General features: G+C 37.6%; 1 protein-coding gene across 1 annotated transcript in view; it reads right to left on the bottom strand.

Moving 5' to 3' along the window:
- Sntg1 (syntrophin gamma 1) overlaps positions 1-24875 on the bottom strand; it is a 774750-nt gene that overhangs the window by 522784 nt on the left and 227091 nt on the right. Inside the window, exon 2 of the mRNA XM_090338807.1 lies at positions 5963-6038. The gene's annotated coding sequence lies outside the window, so the exon portion shown is untranslated. The remainder of the gene's footprint in view (positions 1-5962; positions 6039-24875) is intronic.

The following is a 24875-nucleotide window of genomic DNA, read 5'->3' as shown; positions in this document are numbered from 1 at the left end:
TGTGTGTGTGTGTGCGCGCGCGCGCGCGTGTATGTGTGTGTGGACACATACTCCGGATCAACCTCGGGGCTGTGTACTTGGTAGATTCCATGCAAACACTCAAATATTGCAAACATGCTACATTCCCAGCTCTTAAATTCTTTTAGATATCTGAATGATATTTCTTGAAATGATTTTCAATGTAGCCAATTTTTTTTCAACTGTGAAAGGAATTCTTTAAGATACTGAGAATGTAGCTACAGTTTCAGCTGATCAATTTTTTTCTGAAATATTTATTGGGATCCTATGTACCAGAATTATAAACCCTGGGGTCACAAAGAGAAACTGTGACATTTAAAATTCAATGAACACACGACCAGGATTTTGGCCTAGTAGTAGAGTGCTTGCCCAGCATGCACCAAGACCCAAGTTTGATTCCTTAGTACCACTTATATAGAAAAAGCCAGAAATAGTGCTTTGGCTCAAGTGGCAGAGCTTTAGCTTTGAGAAAGCCCAAGTGCAGTGCTCAGACCCTGAGTTCAAGCCCCAGAACTGGCAAAAATAAAATAAAATAAAAATAAAATTCAGTGAAAACAAAAACTAAAGCAAACCATCAAAAATAAATCAGCACTTTTTATTTGAGTCCCAAGGAAGATTGTAGTTATGAGGACCCCGGCAAGCAGTCTTATTTCGCTTCCCCTACAGGAGACTTACTGAGTCAGAGTTTGTAGCATTGAAGATATACAGGCTGTGGATACCACTTAGAACAAAGTAAGCTGATAGATGATAGAAAGATAGTCCTGAGGTCAAAACTAAGCCTGGTTACATTTGATTATTGTGAAATTTCTTAACTGACTAGTAAAATTAGAAATGTTTTACTACAGAAATCAATGATTCTATCACACATACGTCTAAGTGAGATGGGAATTCCAGCAATGTTTCTGCTACAAGGCAAACAGGAGTTACATCCTGTGGGCAATGCAATGACACAGAAAGGAAACAGAGCAAGGGAATACAAAGTAAAGCAGAGCATGGATAAATTCAAATGGCTCCAAAGCACAGGGAATAAAATTCTGCATTACTGAATACATCACATATTTATCTTATCTTGGCATGAAGGAAATGATGGAAGACTGAGGTCTCTTCTAGCCAAATAGAGAGCAGTGAGCACAAGGTGGGAGTGAATGGCCCAGCTATCACAGCTGCTGACTCCCCAGTTATGAAGGAACCACTTTGCATTCCAATGTGGAACAAATGAAGCTCAAAATGCGAACACATACCAGCAGTAATAAAATATGTGGTTAAAATGATAGAAAAAAATATTTGAAGTGAAAAGAGGTATTGCCAAAATAACCAAATACTCTTTTTTCATATATATTTATTGCAATTAATAGAAGATTATATTATATTCACCACATAGATGGTGCATTAATTCATATACATTGATACCTTTCTCATGTCTTGGTCCCCATTTCCCTCCCCCCACTCCCACCCCTCATCTTGTTTTCCCCCCTTCCCTATCCAATTTCAAATAACCAAATACAAATATATCAAACATATCAGATAACAAAGTGAGATACTGTAACAATATGAGATAACCAAGGGACAGCAAAAGACATGAGAGATAACATAGTACCAGAACTATAATTATCAAAACAGCTTGGTACTGGCACAAGAACAGGCCTGAAGACCAATGGAATAGAACTGAGGACCCGTATATTAAACCATAGACCTATGGCCACCTAATCTTTGACAAGGGGGCCAAAAAAATAGAATGGAAGAAAAACAGCCTCTTCAACAAGTTGTGCTGGCAGAATTGGTTAAGCTCCTGCAGAAAACTAAAGTTGGATCCTTCTTTGTCTCCCTGCACTAGAATTAACTCCAAATGGATCAAAGATCTTGAGGTAAAAGCCAACAAACTGAAAACTTTGCAAGAAGGAATAGGATATACACTAGGCCTGCTTGGCACAGGTAAACACTTTCTTAATAAGGATCAAGAATCACAACAAATCAAAGAAAGGCTGGATAAGTGGGACTGCATTAAACTGCAGAGCTTTTGTATGGCAAAGGACATAGCTAGTAAATTAATTAGGAAGCCTACAAAATGGGAGAAGATCTTCACCAACCATATAACGGACAAGGCCTCATATCTAAAATATATCAACAACTCAAAAAATTGAATCACTCCAAAAGTAATCTCCAAAGTAACAACTATCCCATTAAAAGATGGGCCAAAGACTTAAAGAGAGTCTTCTCTGAAGAAGAAACAAATACGGCATATACACACATGAAGAAATGCTCAATGTCATAAAAGAAATGCAAATCAAAACAACTCTAAGATTCCACCTCACTCCAGTTAGAATGGCCAGGATCAAGAAAACTAATAACAGCAGATGCTGGAGGGGATGTGGCCAGGAGGAATCACCAAATACTTTTTTATTTTTGTAATTGGCAGAAGAAAATTCTTTGAGGACAGAGAAGACACTACCAAGAGAATTTCTCTTCCTCCTACAACTGGCTCCTTGCCTTCTTCATTAACTTGCTGTCCTTGCTCATCCATGAAGATGAGCAAGGCACTTAGTAGATGCCTGAAAGTGCAGGACAGTGCCAAATTTAATATATAACATCTTGCCTGAAGGTATGATTTTATAAATTAGGTACAGGATCAAGAGCTAATAATAAAACTGAACAATTAGACAATTAGGCCCCAAAGTGTTTTAAAACCATCAGCATCCCCGTCATTATTCTTGTGCTCTAGTCTTTTTTTAAATATTTTTTATTGTAATTAATAAAAGGGTTATTTGAAATTTGATAGGGAAGGGGGGAAAACCAAGACGGGGGGTGGGTGGTGGGTGGGAGGGAGGGTGATGGGGACCAAGACATGTGAAAGGGTATCAATGTATGTGAATTAATGCACCTTCTATCTGGCAAATATTAATTACAAATATTAATTACAATAAAATAAATAATAAAAAAGGGTTACATGATATTTGCCAGATAGAAGGTGCATTAATTCACATACATTGATACCCTTTCATATGTCTTGGTCCCCATCACCCTCCCCCAACCCCCCCATCTTGGTTTTCCCCCTTCCCTATCCAATTTCAAATAACCAAATACAAATATAACCAATATATCAGATAACAAAGTGAAATACCGTAACAATATGATATAACCAAGGGACAGCAAAAGAGATGAGAGATAACATAGTACATTAACGACAACAATCATTCATTATATGGCTTTTGTTTCAATATCCTGGAGGTCCATTCTATTAGCTTCATACTATATGGCCTTATGTATCAAAGTTTTGCTCTACTGTAAATCTCTGCTAGGAGAGCCCAAGGTTTCTACTGATTATGACGAATGAGGGAAACCATTGAGCCTAAGTTCCTTTCATTCTGGCTTACTTCCCTGAATATGATTTTTTTCTAAGTCTTTCCATTTCCTAACAAATGGGGCGATGTCATTCTTTCTGACAGCAGCATAGAATTCCATTGTGTACAAATACCACATCTTGTTGATCCACTCATCAACTGAGGGACATCTGGGTTGGTTTCATATCTTTGCTATGGTGAATAATGCTGCAATGAACATTGTTGTGGTAGTGGATTTAATATGCCCTAGTTTCCCGATGGTTGGGTAAATGCCAAGTAATGGAATTGCTGGATCATAGGGGAGTTCTATGTTTAGCCTTTTGAGGCACTGCCACACTGTTTTCCATAGTGGTTGAACGAGTTTGCACTCCCACCAACAGTGTAGTAGTGATCCTTCCTGGCCACATCCCCTCCAGAATCTGTTGTTTACAAGCTACTTGAACAATAGAAAGTATCTATTGTGGATACTCTGGAGAGAAAATTGTTCCATGTTCCAGGTCAAACCTCTTGGATTGCATAAGATGCTGTCATAACACTCAGATCACAATGCCACTTTAAGCCAATGAATTAACATATATTAACATTATATATATATATATATATATATATATATATATATATATATATATTTGTGGGTCATGAGTCTTGAACTCAGCCTGGGTGCTGTCCCTGAGCTCTTCAGTTCAAGGCAACTGCCCTACCCTTGAGCCAAGCCCCACTTCCCATTTTCTAAAGGTTAACTGGAGATAAGAATCTCAAGGGTGGCTTTGAACTTTGATCCTCAGATGTCAGCCTCCTGAGTAGCTAGGATTACAGTTGTGAGCCACCACTACTGGTCTGTTAAATATTTTTAGCTCCAGTTTCTCATGTCATGAAAATTGAAAACACAGAGCATAAAATCACAGTTAAGATTCAACCACCATACTCATTCTGTTTGGGCTTTAATGGGAATTCATAAATGTGTGACACTCTGAGATCATAGTTATTGGACTTTATGTAAAAGTGAGGTGGAAGCCAATGAAGCACTGTCTGGTACTGAAAAATTCAGACTCTCAAGGCTAGCATAGAGTACTTTTGGAAACTCAACTTCTCTTATTTTCTTTTAGCTAATTTTTCCATATGGGCTTTTAAGTGAAGAACTGAGAAACAAAGAATAATAGGGATCAAGGAAAATATTGTTCTCTTTTGAGGTTCAGAGATAAGGAAAGGCAGAGAGGCCAAGTTAAAGATCATGTTTGTTGAGATTGCTGCTTCAACACTCATGTTCTTACTTGCTATTTTATCTGGGGATCTTATCTAAGAGATTTGGTTGGATAAAAGGTTGTTACTGTGAAAGAAAAAAGTCTAGCTATAAAAAGTCACTAGAAACTTCAGACAACTACATGCACTAGAAAGACTTTTTTTTTCTTATATAGTATTCAATTTAAGGATAAGAAAAATGACTGAATTCAAGCACCAAAGCCTAAATTTGGGTGAGAAAAGACTTTAATTGTAAACCACTCTTACCTGTATAGATTCTACTATGAGAACTAGAACTCAGTATTTTTGTCATGCCCAACAGAGTTCTTAGAAAGGATAATGGTCCTGAATCCTGATTGCCATTAATTCAATTGTCTCTGATCTTGGTGATGTCCCTTAGGAGCTAATCTTGGGGTCTTCATTAATAAACAGTTTTCATGTATGCAAAACAACCAGTCCTCAACTTGTTTATTTTTTTATAGCATAGGTACATACTCCAGGTAATTTGCTATATTCATGTTACATTGGAATATAAATCACAACATTACAGACACAACACAATTTCCAATACTGAGATTATCTGAAATATAATCGACACCATGAATCACTATAACCATACTGTAAATACACAGCAATTCACAAATATGGGAGTAGAAGAATTCCAAGCTTTCCAATCTATATTTGCAAGTTTGGTTCTACTTTATTTCTTTTAGCAAGGAGATTATGGTTCCTTTCCATACTGATATTGTTCTAGCTAAGGCCACAGGCAACAAAGGTCATAGACAAAATCCATCTTCTGCTTCATCCCGTGTGCTTTTAAAAGCTACTAAAAGCATATTTGGTTCATTGTACTATTTTCTAACCAATTCTCTCATTGTTCATCAAGCAAAAGAGAATGTGAAAGGTCCTGTTTTTTTCTCCAGTGCTCTGACGCGTGTTAAGGAATGCTTTGCCAAAAGCTCTCCTGGACGCCATAGTTTATAGCTGGGTATGATTAGAGTTCTTTGTCTTTAGGAAGCATCTGACCTCATAATGAATTAGGTTTAAGAAACTAATTGCTATTTCTCATTACTCTAAATAATGCATGTTATGTGAATAGCATATATGTAATTATAGCTATGTTCATATTATTGAAAAATCACCCAAATCATACAAATAAAACAAAAATGCTGGGATGTGGTCAGAGGGTTGCCAAAAGATTAAGAGGGGAAAAATGTATTTTCTCTAAAGATACTTTCAAAAGCTAAGATGAGTCACAAAGATTAATATCAAAGTAAATAGCTGTCATAAAAAATGTGGGGAAATGGTTATTTTTTATTACTCAAATGGGCAACCCATGATTCTTTAGTGCTAAGTAATTGTCTTACTTGAATTTAGATAGAGGGATATTTTCTCGCGTTGTATGGTCACTTCTCTGGCAATCTCAACATTCTGGAGAACAACCTAGAAGCAGAAGGAAAAGAGTAAAAGAGTCTGATGAGCATTCAAATAGAATCAGTGAGGTTTGTATTGCATTGGCCTTACCTAAGTGGCAGGCAGCCACCCACATTCGAATTATACCTACTGACAACCACGCTCCTTTTCAATTTCTAGGATTACCACAAGACATTTATGAATCATCAAGAGAAGAAATAATGGAGTATATAACAAAAGGATAATGTCACAAGATTAAGTTCTGTTGAACACATTCTGTGGAAATTCATTTTAAAAGAAATATTAGACAATATTTGGTAACCTGCCAGTTTCCTTTGCCAGGAGTTGTCATTTGGTTCTAACCTGCCAACACAGAGGGCTTGAGAATGAAAATCCCAGTTGAAATTAGTGAAAATATGTTTAAAAACTTTCATTATTGAGGAATGCCTATAGATTTGATGCCAATAAATGATGACTCTTTCATGAGACTTAGCTGTTACCTCAGTTTTATGGTGGGAAAGGGGACTAACTCCTTGAGAGTTGGTGCAATTCAAAGCCTAAGAAAAAATGCCCACTCTCAATGTTAGAATGATGGTTTTGCCTTTTGTTCCTTAATTTTTCATGATCCCATTTATGTTACATGTCTTCTAATGAATGTATTATAATGTGGGAAAACTCCAATTCATTATAAAATGATGGCTAAGTGCCATACTTATATTTAATTATACTTATATTTAATAAAGAGATGGTCAGTAAAAGTTTCAGAAGTCTAGGACTAGCTACATTAGAATCATTTGTGAATCTTTAAGAAAATAGGCATCAGTTAATATATATATATATATATATGACTGACTCAGTTTTATTTGGAGTCATACATAGGTTTGTATGAAAAAATGTAGAAAAATATAAATGGTAGCCATATTGAGACCTCTAAACCGGAATAGAAATTAGTCCTCAAGATTCCTACTTCCTGATTCAGTCTTTGATTGTGGCCTGAGCTTGTGAGTATGGTGGGATTCAGTGATAGGAGGGGGTGCCATTGAGTGACATGGGTAAATGGATTTTCAGACCCCTTTACCAGAGTCAGTTTGTCACATTAACAGAGATCATTCAGGTGGCTCTACTTCTCTGGTTAGTGCTTGCACAAATGTCCAGGTGAATCAGACTAAGAAGACTTGGGTTATGAAGCAGCTTGATTGGGCAAGCCATGTGCCTATCTTATAAAAGTGGCTGCTAGGTGCTCTGAGCAGCCCTGGCTGTCCTAGAGCAGAACATAGAACCCAGCATCATACAGTCTGGAAGAATTGTGTGTTGGTGGGATCTTAAACCACCTGAGAGAAAGATTCTGAGCTTCAAATGAGTGCACAGTCTCAGTGATGCCACCACTGCAACCTTACAAGATCCCAAGGAAGGAAACTATCTCTGACTCAAGAGAACTATAAGCTAACAAAAGTGCAAATGACTGACGTTATAACCTTGTCCTATATAGCAGTAGATAATTAATAGATAAAAAGGGTTGTGCTTCCTAGTATATTAATTTAGCAAATTTTTATCATACTAAAACTTGGGTTTCAAATTAGGCTTTTATCATACATAAATAATACAATAAAAGAATAAGACATTGTGTGGTTTCAAAAATATTTCAAATTTTATGCACAACAAGCATTTCAAAAACCAAAGGTTTTTTTGTTTGTTTGGGTGTTTGTTGTTGGTTTTTTTTTTTTGCCAGTCCTGGGGCTTGAACTTAGGGCCTGTGCACTGTTCTTGGGCTTTCTCAAGGCTAGAGTGCTACTGCTTAAGCCATAGCACCACTTTTGGCTATTTTTTTCTATGTACTTGGTACAGGAGAATCAAACCCAGGGCTTCATGTATGCTAGGCAGGCACCCTACCACTAGGCCATGCTCCCTGACCCCAAAGATTTTTTTTAATAGAAATTCATTATTTGAAAAATGTTATCAACTTAAACATTACAAAAGGAAGAAGAAAGCAGCTCTTATAAAATGTTCAGGGAACTACAGTAAGTATACTTCTTATCCAAACACTCTGGTATCTATTAAAAGTAATAAAAAATTGTATCCTCAAAATTTAAGAACATGTTTTTTATATAATAAAGTGTCTTAGAACTTACTGCCACTCTCAAATAGTACTTTCCTCTACAGTGATAAGTATGACTACTTCAATGCCCTACACACATAGAGGTCAGGATCGATGACAAAGATGAAGAGGATTCTCGTTGCAGGATAAGTGTAGGAAAAATATTCATGTTTCTTTAACAATGTTTCATCAAAAATATAAAAATTGAAGTTAGTAAGACATACTCTAAATAACGTGATGATATTTTATTGACTTGCAATTCAGAATGTGTTCTATAAGAATATGGTGGACAGAAATGAGCTGTTCTGTCAGGGTTTGCTCTGGATGGTATACAGCGTAGCAGGAGATCACGACTTCTAAAATTCCTAAAGTTCTAAGAATAATTGAATAAGCTGGGTGTGGTGACTCATGCCTGTAATCCTAGTTACTCAAGAGGCTGAGAGCTGAGGATCGAGGTTCAAAGCCAGCTGGGGCAAAAGAGGACCTGATACTTTTATTTCCAATAAACCTCTAGAAAGGGGGAAGTGGGGCTTGGCTCAAGGGTAGAGTGGTAGCTTTGAGCTGAAAAGTTCAGGGACCGTGCTCAGGCCCAGTTCAAGCCCCACAACTGACAAAAAAGAGAGAGAGAGAGAAAGAAAGAAAGAAAGAAAGAAAGAAAGAAAGAAAGAAAGAAAGAAAGAAAGAAAGATCAAACATATCTTCCTTATAGCCAAACCTGATCACAACTGGATTTCATAGCACTTTCCAAGAAGACCGTCTTGTATTTATGACTTGTGTTTAAGTGATATACACATCACTTAAATTTCTGCTAGCATTGGTCAATCAGATGTAGCTACAGTATAACTTGTTTGTATTGGAGCTGGTACTCAAGAAGCTTTGGGTATTTTCAACATCTCTCAGGAACTTTCCAGTGATCCTATGGTCAAAATAAGACATTGGGTGGAAATGAATGAGGAAAGCAACATGCAAGGGGAGAGTCCAGTTGTTTTATTTGGCTCCTGAGCATGCAAGTTCCAATATGATCAGCAAGGAAATGGACCTGATCCACAGTCCCCCACTGAATTAAGAGTAAAGAGAACTATTCCCAACTTATGCATAGAGTAATGATAAGAAGAACTACTTAATGCTTAAATCCACTGAGATTTGGTATAGTTATTATACAGGGAAAAGTAAATGATATAACTACAACTTTGGAATAATTATGATTGTAATTACATTTTAAGAGCCAAATCCTTAATCTCACATTTATCTAAATCGTTTATCCTGAGGTTTGTAAGCACTGGTTATATATGCATTTCCTAAGACATTCAAAGGACTGGTACAGAGTAATCAGGCTAGAAAGGCTTATGTGATTGTCTGTCTTATAATTTAATGTCCTGACAAAATAAACTTGTATAGAGTCACTGTGAAAATTAAAATCATATGGATTCTGGTGGCTCATAACCATAAACCTAGCTGAGCAGGAGGCTAAAGTCTGAGGATCACAGGTGGAATTCAGCTCAGGCAGGAAAGTCTGTGAGATTCTTATCTCCAATAAACTCGTCAGAAAAAAATCTGAAAGTGACACTGTGGTTCAAGAGGTAGAGCATTAACCTTGATCACAAACAGACTCAGGGACATTGCCCTGAGATTTATCTAAGAACCAGAAACAAATAAACAAATAAACAAAAAGATTAAAAAATCAAAGTCATAGCTGTGGCTCACATTTGTAATCTCAGATACCAGGAAGCTCAGATTTGAGATTCACAGTTCAAAGCCCAGAGACTCTTATCTCCAATTAACAACCAGTGGCACTCTAGCTCAAGAAGTAGAGCCATAGCCTTGAGCTGAAGAGCTCAGAGAAAGCACCCACGCCCAGAGTTAACCCTACAACAACCACCAACAACAACAAAAATCAAAATCATGATCAATATCCTTCACTATAGCCATATCATCTCATATCTTATGTCTAGTAATTAGTGCAGCTCTTTTCAATCAGCTTAATAGTTTCTCAGTGTGTGAGGAAGGGACATTAGAGGTATGAAATGTTTCATATGTGAACATACTTTTACAGAGGAAGTAAAATCAAGTTTATAAAATTAACATACTATATTAAAATTATCACATTTTTTTTAAAAAAAACTACATGTTTTTCAAAAGCAAGGAAATAGGCTTACACTTCTGAACTAAACAGGTCAGATTTATATATACATGGTCTTTTTGTCTAAGTACAACAAAACATCTTGTAAATAATTGAAAATATAGTAAGAGCATGGCTTTAGGAGATGGAAAGTAAAAGTGAAATTTGTAAGAACCTACAGCTTTTGGAGCTACACTGCACCAAATTATCCTCTATTCCAAGATGGATGGCGGAAAGTCATGCCACTCATTTCTATGGATCAACAGGTCATAAAAATTTGACAGCAAAAATAAACAGATGAATAAAAACATACTTTATATAGCTGAGGACTCTGAAATTATCATACAACAAAGATACAAATTTCTGTTCACCTGTGGCTGTCATATGTTCAATCAATATGCATAGTTTCCTGATGGCCAATATGATCACTGATGTCTTGATTCATGGCATTGGTATCAGCGGGACACTAACCCTGTCCCTAGAATTCTCTATCCAAATCATGATTGAATTATTGAAGCTGGACAATGATCCATTACTCCATACCTGAAGTAATGATACATTGATCTACCAGAACAATTACATCAGAGATTCCTCTGCTTGACCCTTGGGGATGCAGTTGTCTGATGTGAAGAATCAGCACTAAAAAGTCTTACCAATCCTGCCTTGTTAAATACACAAAATAGAAACAACCCACTCTGCTATTCTGAAGTCAGCATCAGATCCCATTTCCTGCAGAAACAAGTGGAGAAGGGGTGAACTGAGGCTAATCAGATCCCATCTGTGGGAGTACGTAGGGATCTAGTCCCATGCTTGAATGTGAGACAGTGGCCCACTCAGTTCACCACAATGCTATGAATAAAATTGAGTTTATCTTATCCAAGAACAATGAGTGCCAAGGAGGCATGTACAGCGTTGTAAAGGAAGTTCCAGGTGAGCAAGAAGGAAGCAAACAGCATCGCACAAGAATTAAAAATTACCTGGAAATGTCATTCAACCCACACTTTAAGAAAAGTAGGCATAGGGATTGAGGAGGGGGCCAAATTCCAGGACAAAGGTATGCAACCTTTACTCACAAAAATCATAGCAGAGAACTTCCCCAACTTCAAAAGGGAAAATACTCACATTATTGAAGGTTTCAGGACCCCAAGCAGGCAAGATCCTAGAAGGAACTCACCTAGACATATCATAGTAAAGACATTAGACCCGAATACCAAGGAATTGATCTTAAATGCTGCAAAAACAAAGAAGGAGCTATATTATAATGGGAAGAACATTCGAATTACAGCAGATCTCTCCACGCAAACCCTAAATGCAAGAAAAGCTTGGAAAAACATCACTGATGTTCTGAAGACCAACAACTGCCAACCCAGATTGACATATCCAGCAAAACTAGCATTTACATTTGAGGGAGAAACAAGAATATTTCACTCCAAAGAGAAGCTTTATGAGTACGTGCACACTAAACCAACGTTACGAAGAATACTAATTAATCGAGAACAAATTGTAGAACACCAAGAACCCCCATCAAGAGGCAAACATCTATAATTCACTAAACACAAAAGGGGGAAAAAAGAGAAAGAAACTTAGAAGTAAAAATAAATAACAACAATGGACACTGACCACTTCTCCATAATCTCCCTAAACGTGAACGGGCTGAACAATCCAATCAAAAGACACAGAGCAGCAGACTGGATTAAGAAACACCACCCATCCATATGTTGCCTCCAAGAGACACACCTCACTGGCAAAGACAGGAACAAATTCCAAGTGAAACGATGGAAACACATTTTGCACTCGATGCACCATGCAAAAAAGCAGGAGTGGCAATCTTAATCTCCGAAAAAATTAAATTCTCAGTAAAATCAGTACATAAAGATAGAGACAGCCATTATATACTAGTAAAGGGTAAAATCCATGCCCATAATATTACAGTTATAAACATCTACTCCTCCAACATGGGAGCACCCAAATACGTCAAACAAACTCTTTTAGAACTACAGAACAAGATAGACTCAAACACAATCATTGTCGGCGACCTCAACACTCCACTCTCAACAAATGACAGGTCAACTCAACAAAAGTTAAGCAAAGACACCATCGACTTAAATGACACCATAGCCCAGCTGGGCTTAACAGATATACACAGAGTCTTCCACCCAGCGGCGAAACTTTTTACATTCTTCTCAGCAGCACATGGAACACACTCCAAAATAGATCATATAATAGTTCATACAGAAAACTTAAGCAGATACAAGAGGTCTAATATAATCCCATGCATCCTATCAGACCACAGTGGAGTCAGACTAATTCTGAACAATGCAGTCAAAGTCAAAAAGCATTCAATCACATGGAAACTGAACAACACACTTTTGAATAACCCCTGGGTAACAGATCAGATCAGAAATGAAATTAAAAACTTCCTTGAATGTAATGACAGTCAAGAAACATCACAAAGAAACTTATGGGACACAGCAATGGCAGTTCTAAGAGGCAAATTTATCGCACTAGGAGCGCATATTAAAAAGACAAAAGAAGAGCATGTAAATAACCTAAAAAAAAACCTGAAACACCTAGAGAAGCAAGAAAAAGTTAATTCTAAAACAGCTGGAAGGACAGAAATAACAAAAATAAAATCAGAAATTTCAGAGATTGAAATAATATCTATTATACAAAAAATTGATAAATCAAATAGTTGGTTCTTTGAAAGAGTCAACAAAATGGAGAGACCCTTGGCAAGATTAATCAAAAAAAGGAAAGGGAAGACTCAAATAAACAAGATTAGAGACCCCAAGGGAACAATCACAACTGATTCCCAAGAAATCCAGTCCATAATGAATAGGTACTACCAGGGCATATATTCAAAGAAACAAGAAAATGGATGATTTCTTAAATAAATATAGGCTACCCACACTGAACAACGATGAGGTAAACAAATTGAACAGACCAATGTCTTACAATGAAATTGTGGAAGCAATCAGGGAAATGCCAACCCAAAAAAGGCCAGGTCCATATGGTTTCACTGCAGAATTCTACAAGACATTTAAAGATGAAATAACACCTATACTCTTGAAACTCTTCCGAGAAATAGAAACAGAAGGAGCAATACCAAACTCGTTTTATGAAGTTAATATTACTCTCATCCCCAAACCAGGAAAAGACTCAAAAAAAAAGAAAACTACAGACCTACCTCTAATGAACACAGATGCAAACTCCTCAATAAAATATTAGCCAACAGAATTCAGAAACAAATTTAAAAAATCATACACTATGATCAAGTGGGCTTCATCCCACAAATGCAAGGCTAGTTTAACATTCACAAATCAATCAATGTAATACATCATATCAATAGAGCTAAAGATAAGAATCATATGATAATTTCTCTGGATGCGGAGAAGGCATTTGACAAAATACAACATCCATTCATGTTGAAAGCACTAGAAAAAATAGGAATAAGAGGTACATTCCTCAAAATAGTGAAAGCCATATATGAAAAACCTACAGCCAGTATTATACTAAATGGTGAAAGGCTGGAACCATTCACCTTAAAATCAGGAACTAGACAGGGATGCCCACTCTCTCCACTTCTCTTCAATATAGTGCTGGAACCTGTAGCCAGAGCAATAAGACAAAAAAAGGACATCAAAGGGATCCACATAGGGAAAGAAGAAATTAAACTATCCCTATTCTCAGATGACATGATCCTCTACTTAAGTGACCCAACAAACTCCACACCCAAACTACTAGAATTAATAAACCACTTTAGCAAAGTGGCAGGATACAAAATCAACCTTTAGAAATCAGTAGCCTTCTTGTACACCAACAATACACAAACAGAAGGCCAAATCAAGAAAATAATCCCATTCACAATGGCCCCCAAAAGAATAAAATACTTAGGAATTAAATTAACCAAAGAAGTAAAGAAATTATTCAATGAAAATTATAAAGGCTAATGAAAGAAATTAAAGAGGACACTAGGAAATGGAAAGACATCCCATGCTCATGGCTAGGGAGAATCAACATAGTGAAAATGGCTATACTGCCAAAACTGATATAAAATTCAATGCAATCCTCATCAAAATCCTAAAGACATTCTTTATGGAAATTGAAGATATAATCCAAAGCTTCATATGGAACAAGAAAAGACCTAGAATAGCCAAAACAATGCTAGGCAAAAAGAGCAATGCTGGTGGTATTACAATACCAGACTTCAAACTCTACTACAGAGCCATAATAACAAAAACTGCTTGGTACTGGCACAAAAACAGACCAGAAGATCAGTGGAACAGAATAGAAGACCCAGAAATAGAACCATATACCTATAGGCAACTTGTATTTGACAAAGGAGCCAAAGATATACAATGGAACAAACAGTCTATTCAATTATTAGTGTTGGCAAAACTGGGCAGCCACATGCAGAAAACTAAAAATTGACCCTAGCCTTTCACCATGGACAAGCATTAACTCAAAGTGGATCAAAGACCTCAACGTCAGACCAGAAACCATGAAATTGCTACATGATAATGTAGGAGATACACTGGAACTCATAGGCACAGGCAACAGATTCCTGTACAGAATCCCAGGGTCACAACAGATTGGAGAGACTCGATAAATGGGACTACCTAAAAATAAAAATTTCTGTACAGATAAAAACATAGTTGCAAAAGTAGAGAGACAGCCAACCAACTGGGAAAAGATATTCACCAACAATATATCTGACAAAAGCTTGATATCCAGTATCTACAGGGAACTCAAGAAACTAATCCCCCAAAAACCCAATAAACCATTCACTAAATGGGCAAGGGAACTAAAGAGAGACCTATCAGAAGAAGAGATTAAAACGGCAGAAAAACATATGAGAAAATGTTCATCATCTATGGTCATGAAGGAAATGCAAATAAAAACAACCCTAAGATACCACCTTACCCCAACAAGAATGGCCAAGATTTTGAACTCAGACAATGACAGTTGCTTGCAGAGTTGTGGAGAAAAAGGAACCCTACTGCACTGCTGGTGGGATTGTAAACTAGTTCAGCCACTCTGGAAAGCAGTGTGGAGGTTCCTTAAAGAACTGAAAATAGACCTTTCCTATGATCCCGCAATACCACTTCTGGGCATCTATCCTGAACAGCATGACCCAGGATATTATAAAGACACCTGCTCAGCTATGTTCATTTCTGCACTATTCACAATAGCCAGGCGATGGAAACAATCCAGATGCCCTACTGCAGATGAATGGATACAGAAAATCTGGTATACATACACAATGGAATTCTACATAGCCAACAGACAAGATAAAATAATGGCATTCACAGGGAAGTGGATGAATCTAGAGCGAATCATGCTGAGTGAGACAAGTCAAGACCTAAGGAACAAAAGGCGCATGGTATCCTTAATATGCGGTTATTAAACCCAAAGTGTACAAGAGCGAGGACTCAATAACTGCATACCAAAAGCTATGGACATGGTAATGGAAATACAAACATAACTATACAGACAAAAAAACCTATGACTCTATAATCAATGTTTTATTTCATAAATTGATATGTTTCTATGACATACCAACCGTTAGCCTAATTTTGATTAAGTTCTAAATACTAAGTCTCTGAGAATGTAATTAGAGATTCCCTCCTTGAACAATTGTTTGTTAAAATTTTCATTTAAAATATGATGTAAACATAAGCCATATAATTAATGATTGTTGTTCTTAAGGTACTATGTTATCTCTCATCACTTCTACTGTCCCTTGGTTATCTCATATTGTTACACTATCTCACTTTGTTACCTGAGATATTGGATATATTTGTATTTGGTTATCTGAAATTGGATAGGGAATGGGGGAAAACAAGATGAGGGGCGGGGGAGGGAAGAAGGGAATTGGGGACCAAGACATGTGAAAGGGTATCAATGTATGGGAATTAATGCACCATTTATCTGGCAAATATCATGTAACCCTTCTATTAATTATAATAAAAATATATTTAAAAAATTTAAAAAATGTATTATCAGAAAAAAAATAAAAGTAGGCAAGGAGATGACATGATTCTGTATTTAAATGAACCCTATAGACTCCACTCCCAAGCTCCTTGAATTGATTCAAAACTTTGGAAGGGCAGTAGGGTATAAAATTAACCCTCAAAAATCAACTACCTTCCTCTAGGCCAACAGTGAGAGGAACAAGGCAACAATCAGGAAAGCAACTCCTTTTGCAATAACCTCAAAGAAAATAAAGTACCTAGGAATTATCATAACTAAGAATGTAAAGGACCTTTTTGATGAAAACTTTAAAACCCTGAAAAAGGAAATTAAAGCAGAACTAAGGAAATGAAAAAACCTCCCATGCTCCTGGATTGGAAGAATCCAAATGAAAAGCTTGCCAAGAGCTATCTAAAAATTCAGTGCAATACCCATCAATATCCCAATGTCATTCTTTAAAGAAATATAAGAGGCAATCCAAAATTTCATATGGAATCATAGAAGACCCCGTATAGGAAAAAACAATACTTAGAAGAAAGAACAGGGCAGGAGGAATTTCAATACCAAACTTTAGACTCTATTACAGAACTATAATAAGCAAAACAGCTTGGAACAGGCCAGAAGACCAAAGGAATAGAATTGAGGTCCCAGATATTAAACCTCAGACCTATAGCCACCTAATCTTTGATAAGGGAGCAAAAAAAAACAGAATGGAAGAAAGACAGCCTCTTCAACAAGTGGTGCTGGCAGAACTGGTTAAACACATACAGAAAAATAAGTTAGATCCTTCTTTGTCTCCCTGAGCTAGAATTAACTCCAAATGGATTAAAGACCTCGAGGTAAAAGCCAACAAACTGAAAACTTTACAAGAAGGAATAGGAGAAACACTAGGCCTCCTTGGCACAGGTCGAAACTTTCTCAATAAGGACCAAGAAACACAACAAGTCAGAGAAAGCCTGGATAAGTGAGACTGCATTCAACTGCAGAGCTACTGTATGGCAAAAGACATATCTAGTAAATTAATTAGGAAGCCTTCAGAGAGGGAGAAGATGTTCATTAACCATACAACAGACAAAGGTCTCATATATAAAATATACCAACAATTCAAAAAATTGAATCACTCCAAAAGTAATCTTCAAAGAAACAACCATCCCATTAAAAGATGGGCCAAAGACTTAGAGTCTTCTCTGAAGAAGAAATAAAAATGCCCTATAGACACATGAAGAAATGCTCAACAACTCTGGCCATAAAAGAAATGCAAATCAAAACAACTCTAAGTTTCCACCTCACTCCAGTTAGAATAGCCAGGATCAAGAAAACTAATAAGAACAGATGCTGGAGGGGATGTGGCCAGGAGGGATCACTACTACACTGTTGGTGGGAGAGCAACCTCGTTCAACCACTATGGAAAGCAGTATGGCAGTGCCTCAAATGACTAAACATAGAGCTCCCCTATGACTCAGCAATTCCACTACTTGGCATTTACCCAATTGTCCAGAAACAAGGACGTACTAAATCCACTACACAACAATGTTAATTGCAGCACTACTTACTATAGCAAAGATATGGAACCAACCCAGATGTCCCTCAGTTGATGAGTGGATCAACAAGATGTGGTATTTGTACACAATGGAATTCTATGCTGCTGCCAGAAAAAATGACATTGCCCCATTTGTGAGGAAATGGAAAGACTTAGAAAAAAATCATATTAAGTGAAGTAAGCCAGACTCAAAGGAACATAGGCCCAATAGTCTCCCTCATTTGTCATAATGAGTAGAAACCTTGGGCTCTCCTAGCAGATTTACAAGAGAACAAAATCTAGAGACATTAGGCCAACTAGTATGACACTAAATGTTAGGACCTCCAGGAGAAGAAACAAAAGCCATATAATGAGTGACTGTTGTCCTTAATGTACTATGGTATCTCTCATCTCTTTTGCCATACCTTGGTTATCTCATATTGTTACAATATTTCACCTTGTTATCTGATATATTTTTATATGTGCTTAATTGGTTATTTGAAATTGGATAGGGAAGAAGAGAAATCAAGATAAGCGTGGGGAGGGTGGAAGGGAAATGGGGACCATGTCATGAGAAAGGGTATCAATGTTTGTGAAGTTATGCACCTTCTATCTGGTGAATATAATGTAACCCTCCTATTAATCACAATAAAAAATACTGTAAAAAAGTAGGCAAGGACTCACATATTCAAGCTGAAATAGAATGCTGACTTGTACCAAATGGAGTTTCACATAATCAACACACTTTTCATAAGAGGTGAAATTTTCATTGCATTATAAAATAATGCATCATGTTAAGTGCCATTAGAAATACAATTTGAGTTATAAAAAAGGAATACGACATCATCACAAATGATCACGTGAAGAATTACTGAGAGGAACTTAGAAATTTAAGCAGCCATAAATCAATAATGCTAGAAAAGAAAAATAAGTTAAAAATAGATCTAAGTGAAAGTTATATAATTAAAAAATACAATTACTAAATCCTGGATGGGCTTAAAATTAAAGAAGACCTATTCAGTAAACTTTAAGACAGAATAATTTACTCAATCTTTCAACAAAAGAAAACAGACTGATGAAAAAGTGACTATACACTCAAAGGAACTACAGAGCAATAAGAAAACCTCTAAGCTGAGTATCACTGAACTTCTACACAGAAAGGATAAAAATTAGGAGATGGGAGAAGGAAGATGCTCCTGAGACAATAGGGATCCAGCCTAGCTCTCTCCCACAACAATAGTAGAATCAGGGAATCGCACGAGCCAACTGTCTTAAGAAATCCACAACTACAAATTCAAGAAGCAACGGAGAATAACACAAACAGGAAAAGAATTCCAGATAAAGCTTATATCCATTGTTCTCACAGAATCCAAAACATCAGGAACCCTCCTCCACCCCTAACCACTGGTGAGCCAGGAAAGCCTCTTCAGAGTGCGCCTGGCCTGGGAAGCCCGACCTCCAGCAATGTAAGCAGCTGAATCCAGACGCAGGAACCGACACAGACCAGGCATGGACAGCACAGACACTGGCATTGACCAGAGAGGAAGCGAATGATCCTCCAACACTGCAGAGGAACACACAGGCAAAACCCTGAGGAGTAAGTTGTCCAGCGGGTTTTCCAAACCCATTGGGAATGCAGAGTTGGTGGCGAGCTACAGAACTTAACCCAGACCCCTCCACTCTGCCCAAGAAAGACTGGCAAGTGCAGGGGGGCAAGGAATTCAGAATCGTGTCCCTTTCCCCAACAGCCCCTCCCCCAGGCCATTGCCTGGATACTAACAGACAGGCATGTGCTAAGACCCAGCAAACCCACCAAAGGGGGCAAAGGTGTCCCTGCTCCCACCTGCCCAACAGCCTCTTCTTCCAGGCCACTGAAATTGGAAACTGAGGGGCGCTGAGACCCTGACTTCCAACAGCAGGTGGGGGTGTGCAGGAATCTGCTAGCCAGCATCTGACTAACCCAACCCTAAGTGAGGAGCCCTCCTTCTGGGAGCCTCCTGCAAGAAAACATCAAGGGCGCCCCCACCAAGTGACAGAAAGACTCTCAGCCAAAGTGTCTGAAACACAGCAGGGAACAGAAGGACAGAGCCAGAAAGGCTTTGTCCCGCCCTTGGAGACCATGTCTTGGGCTGGGCCCTGCCCCTGGGAACAGGGCAGAGTCCTGTTGGAATGGTTTTGCTGAGAGTGTCAGGAAACTCCCAAGCAACAGGTCCTCGCTGGGCCCCACCCTTGGGAACAGAGCAGGAAAACTAGCCATCTGCCGGGCTAGCTGAAACCAAAGCATGCAACTCCATCCTATGGCCCACTGTGGGGCCACTGGTGGGGCTGAGAGCTAGCTGTGCAGTGGCACACAGCCTCTGGAAACAAGCCAAAAACCTGTAAAAGCTGCAAACTCTGACCTACACAGCAGTGGAATTAATTTGGGTGAGAACCACACTTAAACACAGATTCCAGAAAGACCAGTCCCAAACCAAGTAAAGACCATAACCTACCGACCACAGAGAGAACCTACAAGTTCTTGATGCCTAGGAAAGCACAACGACGAATTACAACATATAAATAATCAAAGTCCCACACAAAACCCAGAAGGAAACAAGAGTGAAGGGACTAGAGAGATGACACCATCCCAAGAAATGACACCGGAATAGACATGAAACATGACTCTATTCAAGGAGATTATTGTGGACATGACAAAAGAGTTTAAAGCAGAATTCAGAAAACAAAAGCAGGAAATTACCAAGGAGCTACTCGAGTTCAAAAGAGAAGTGGAAGAAAAGATTAATATACTCTCTGAAGACATTATCAGCTCACAATTCAACCAATAATGGATGCATTAAGCAACAGATTGACTGAGATGGAGAATAGGACATCAGGAACAGAAGATAAAATACAAAAGGTGGAACAGAGAAACTTCAGTGTGGAGAAATCAGTCAGAATTCACCAGAGAGAACTCCAGGACCTGGCAGATGCAGCCAAGAAATCTAATCTTCGTAAATAGGGATCGATAAGGGGCGGAGTACCTTGATAAAGGAATGCAACCCTTATTCATCAAAATCATAGCAGAGAACTTCCCCAACCTTATTAAAGGTTTCAGAACTCCAAACAGACAATATCCTACAAGGAACTCATCTAGACACATCATAGTAAAAACACTAGACCTCAATACCAAGGAATTGATCTTAAATGCTGAAAAAACAAAGAAAGAAGTATACTACAATGGCAAAAAAATAGAATATTTGCAGACCTCTCCACGCAAACCCTTAATGCAAGAAAAGCTTGAAAAATATCATTCATACCTTGAAGATCAACAACTGCAAACCTAGACTTATTTATCCAGCAAAACTACCATTTATTTTTGAGGCAAGAATATTTCATTCCAGGCCCGGGAGTTTGGCCTACTGGTTAAAGTGCTTGCCTAGCATGCATGAAGACCCGGGTTCGATTCCTTGGTACCACATACATAGAAAAAAGCCGGAAGTGGTGCTGAGGCTCAAGTGGTAGTGTGCTAGCCTTGAGAAAGTCCAAGGACAGTGCTCAGACCCTGAGCTCAAGCCCAGGACTGGCAAAAAAAAAAAAGAATATTTCATTCCAAAGAGAAGGTATATGAATTCATGCACACTAAGGCAGCATTACAAAAAATGTTAAAGAACCAAGAACAAATTGCAGATCAGCCAAAACCCTCATCAAGAAGCAGTTACCTATTAATCACTGTACACAAAAGAGGAAAAAAGAGAGAGAAAGAAACTCAGAAGCAAAATTAAACAATGATAAAGGACACTGGCCACTTTCCATAATTTCCCTAACCGTGAATGGGCTGAACAATCCAATCAAAAGACACAGAGCAGTAGATTGGATTAAGAAACAAGACCCATCCATATGTTGCCTCCAAGAGACCCACCCCACTGCCAAAGACAGAAACAAACTTCTAGTGAAAGGATGAAAAAAATTTTCCAATCCAACCCATTGGGGAAAAAAGGACTAGCAATCTTAATCTCCAACAAAATTAACTTCTCAGTAAAATCAGTACATAAAGATAAACACGGCCACTGCATATTACTAAAGGGTACAATTCATACCCACAATATTACAGTTATAAACATTTACTCCCCCAACACGGGAGCACCCAAATATGTCAAGCAAGCTCTCTTAGAATTACAGAACAAGATAGACTCAAACACAATCATAGTGGCAGACTTCAATACGCCACTCTAACCAAATGACAGGTCAACTCAACAAAAGTTAAGCAAAGATACCATCGACTTAAACGACACCATAGCCCAGCTGTGGTTAACAGATGTACACAGAGTCCTCCATCCAACGGCAAAACTTTATACATTTTTCTCAGCAGCAAATGGAACACACTCCAAAATAGATAACATAATAGTTCATACAGAAAACTTAAGCAGATACAAGAGGACTGATATAATCCCATGCATTCTATCTGATCACAGTGGAGTCAGACTAGTTCTGAACAATGCAGTAAAGTCAAAAAACATTCAAACACTTGGAAGCTGAACAACACACTTCTGAATAACTCCTGGGTTACAGATCAGATAAGAAAAGAAACTCAAAAATGTAATGACAATTAAGAGATATCACAAAGGAACATATGGGACACAGCAAAGACAGTTCTAAGGGGCAAATTTACTGCACTACAACACATATTAAAAAGACAGAAGAGTATGTAAATAACCTAAAAAAATTGAAACAACTAGAGGAGCAAGAAAAGGTTAATTCTAAAACAACTAGAAGGAAAGAAATAACAAAAATAAAATCAGAAATATCAGAGATTTAAATAAGGTCTACTATACACAAATTTATTAAATAAAAGTTGGTTCTTTGAAAAAGTCAACAAAATTGACAGAGCCCTGGCAAGATTAATCAAAAAAGGGAAAGGGAGACTCAAATAAACAAGATTAGAGATCCCATGGGAACAATCACAACTGATATCCAAGAAATTCAGTCCATTATGAATAAGTATTACAAGGGCTTATATTCAAAGTAACAAGAAAGTCTAGTAGAAATGGATGGTTTCTTAAGTAAATATAGGCTACCCACATTGAACAATGAAGAGGTAAACAAACTGAACAAACCAATTTCATACAATGAAATTGCAGAGGCAAGGAGGGAAATGCCAACCAAGAAGAGCCCAGGTCCAGATGGTTTCACTGCGGAATTCTACAAGACGTTTAAAGATGAAGTAACACCTATACTCTTGAAAATCTTCCAAGAAATAGAAGCAGAAGGAGCAATACCAAACTCATTTTATGAAGTTAATATTACTCTCATCCCCAAACCAGGGAAAGATCCAACAAAAAAAGAAAACTACAGACATATCTCTCTAATGAACACAGACCTAAAACTCCTCAGTAAAATACTAGCCAACAGAATCCAGAAACAAGTTTAAAATATTATACACTGTGATCAAGTAGGTTTCATCCCACAGATGCAAGGCTGGTTTAACATTGGCAAATAAACCAATGTAATACATCACATCAATAGAGCTAAGGATAAGAATCCTATGATAAATTCTCTGGATGCGGAGAAGGCATTTGACAAAATACAACATCCATTCATTTTGAAAGCGCTAGAAGAAATAGAAATAAGAGGTTCATTCCTTAAAATAATTAAAGACATATATGACAAAACTACAGCCAGTATTATACTAAATGGAGAAAGACTGGAACCATTTACCTTAAAATCAGGAACTAAACAGGGATACCCACTCTTTCTACTTCTCTTCAATATAGTGCTGGAACACAGCCACAACAATAAAACAAGAAAAGGACATCAAAGGGATCCACATAGGAAAAGAAGAAATTAAACTATCCCTATTTGCAGATGACATGATCCTGTACTTGAATGACCCAATAAGCTACACTCCCAAACTCCTAGAATTAATAAACTACTTTAATAAAATGGCAGGATACAAAATTAACCTTCAGAAGTCAGTAGCCTTCTTGTACACCAACAATACACAAACAGAAGGCCAAATCAAGTAAATGATCCCATTCGCAATAGCCCCCAAAAGAATAAAATACTTAGGAATTAAATTAACCAAAGATGTAAAGGAATTATTTAATGAAATCTATAAAAGCCTAACAAAAGTAATTAAAGAGGACATTAGGAAGTGGAAATACATCCCATGCTAATGGATAGGGAGAATCAACATATTGGAAATGGCTATTCAATTCAATCCCCATTAAAGTCCCAAAGACATTCTTTACTGGAATAGAAGATAAAGATACAATCCAAAGCTTCATATGGAACAAGAAAAGACCTAGAATAGCCAAAACAATTCTAGGCAAAAAGAGCAATGCTGGTGATATTACAATACCAGACTTCAAACTCTATTACAGAGCCATAATAACAAAAACAGCATGGTACTGGCACAAAGACAGACCAGAAGATTGATGGAACAGAATAGAAAACCCAGAAATAGAACCACATACCTATAGGCAACTTGTATTTGACAAAGGAGCCAGAGATATACAGTGGAACAAACACAGTCTATTCAATTATTGGTGCTGGCAAAACTGGGCAGCCACATGCAGAAAACTAAACATTGATCCTATCTTTTGCATGCACAAGCATTAACTCGAAGTGGATCAAAGGCCTCAATGTCAGACCAGAAACCGTGAAACTGCTAAATGATAGACTAGGAGAGACACTGGAACTCAAAGTCACAGGCAAAAGTTTCCTGAACAGAATCTCGGGGTCACAATAGATCGGAGACAGACTCAATAAAAATAAAAATTTTGTGCACAGGTAAAAGCAAAGCCACAAAAGCAGAGAGACAGCCAACCAACTGGGAAAAGATATTTACCAATAATAGATCTGACAAATGCTTAATATCCAGTACATAAAGTGAACCCAACAAAATAATCCCCCACAAACCCAACAAACCATTCACTAAATGGGCAAGGGAAGTAAAGACAGACTTATCAAAAGAAGAGATTAAAATGGCAGAAAAGCATATGAGACAATGTTCATCATCCATAAAGGAAATGCAAACCCTAAGGTACCACCTTACCCCAACAAGAATGACCAAGATTTTTAACTCAGACAACAACAGTTGCTGGCAGGGTTGTGGAGAAAAAGGAACCCTACTGCACTGCTGGTGGGATTGTAAACTATTTCAGTCACTCTGGAAAGCAGTGT

Source organism: Megascapheus bottae, chromosome 9 (genome assembly GCF_031878675.1).
Source record: "Megascapheus bottae isolate mThoBot1 chromosome 9, mThoBot2.hap1, whole genome shotgun sequence".
NCBI classification, from domain to species: domain Eukaryota; kingdom Metazoa; phylum Chordata; class Mammalia; order Rodentia; family Geomyidae; genus Megascapheus; species Megascapheus bottae.
This window is presented reverse-complemented; position numbering and strand designations above follow the sequence as displayed.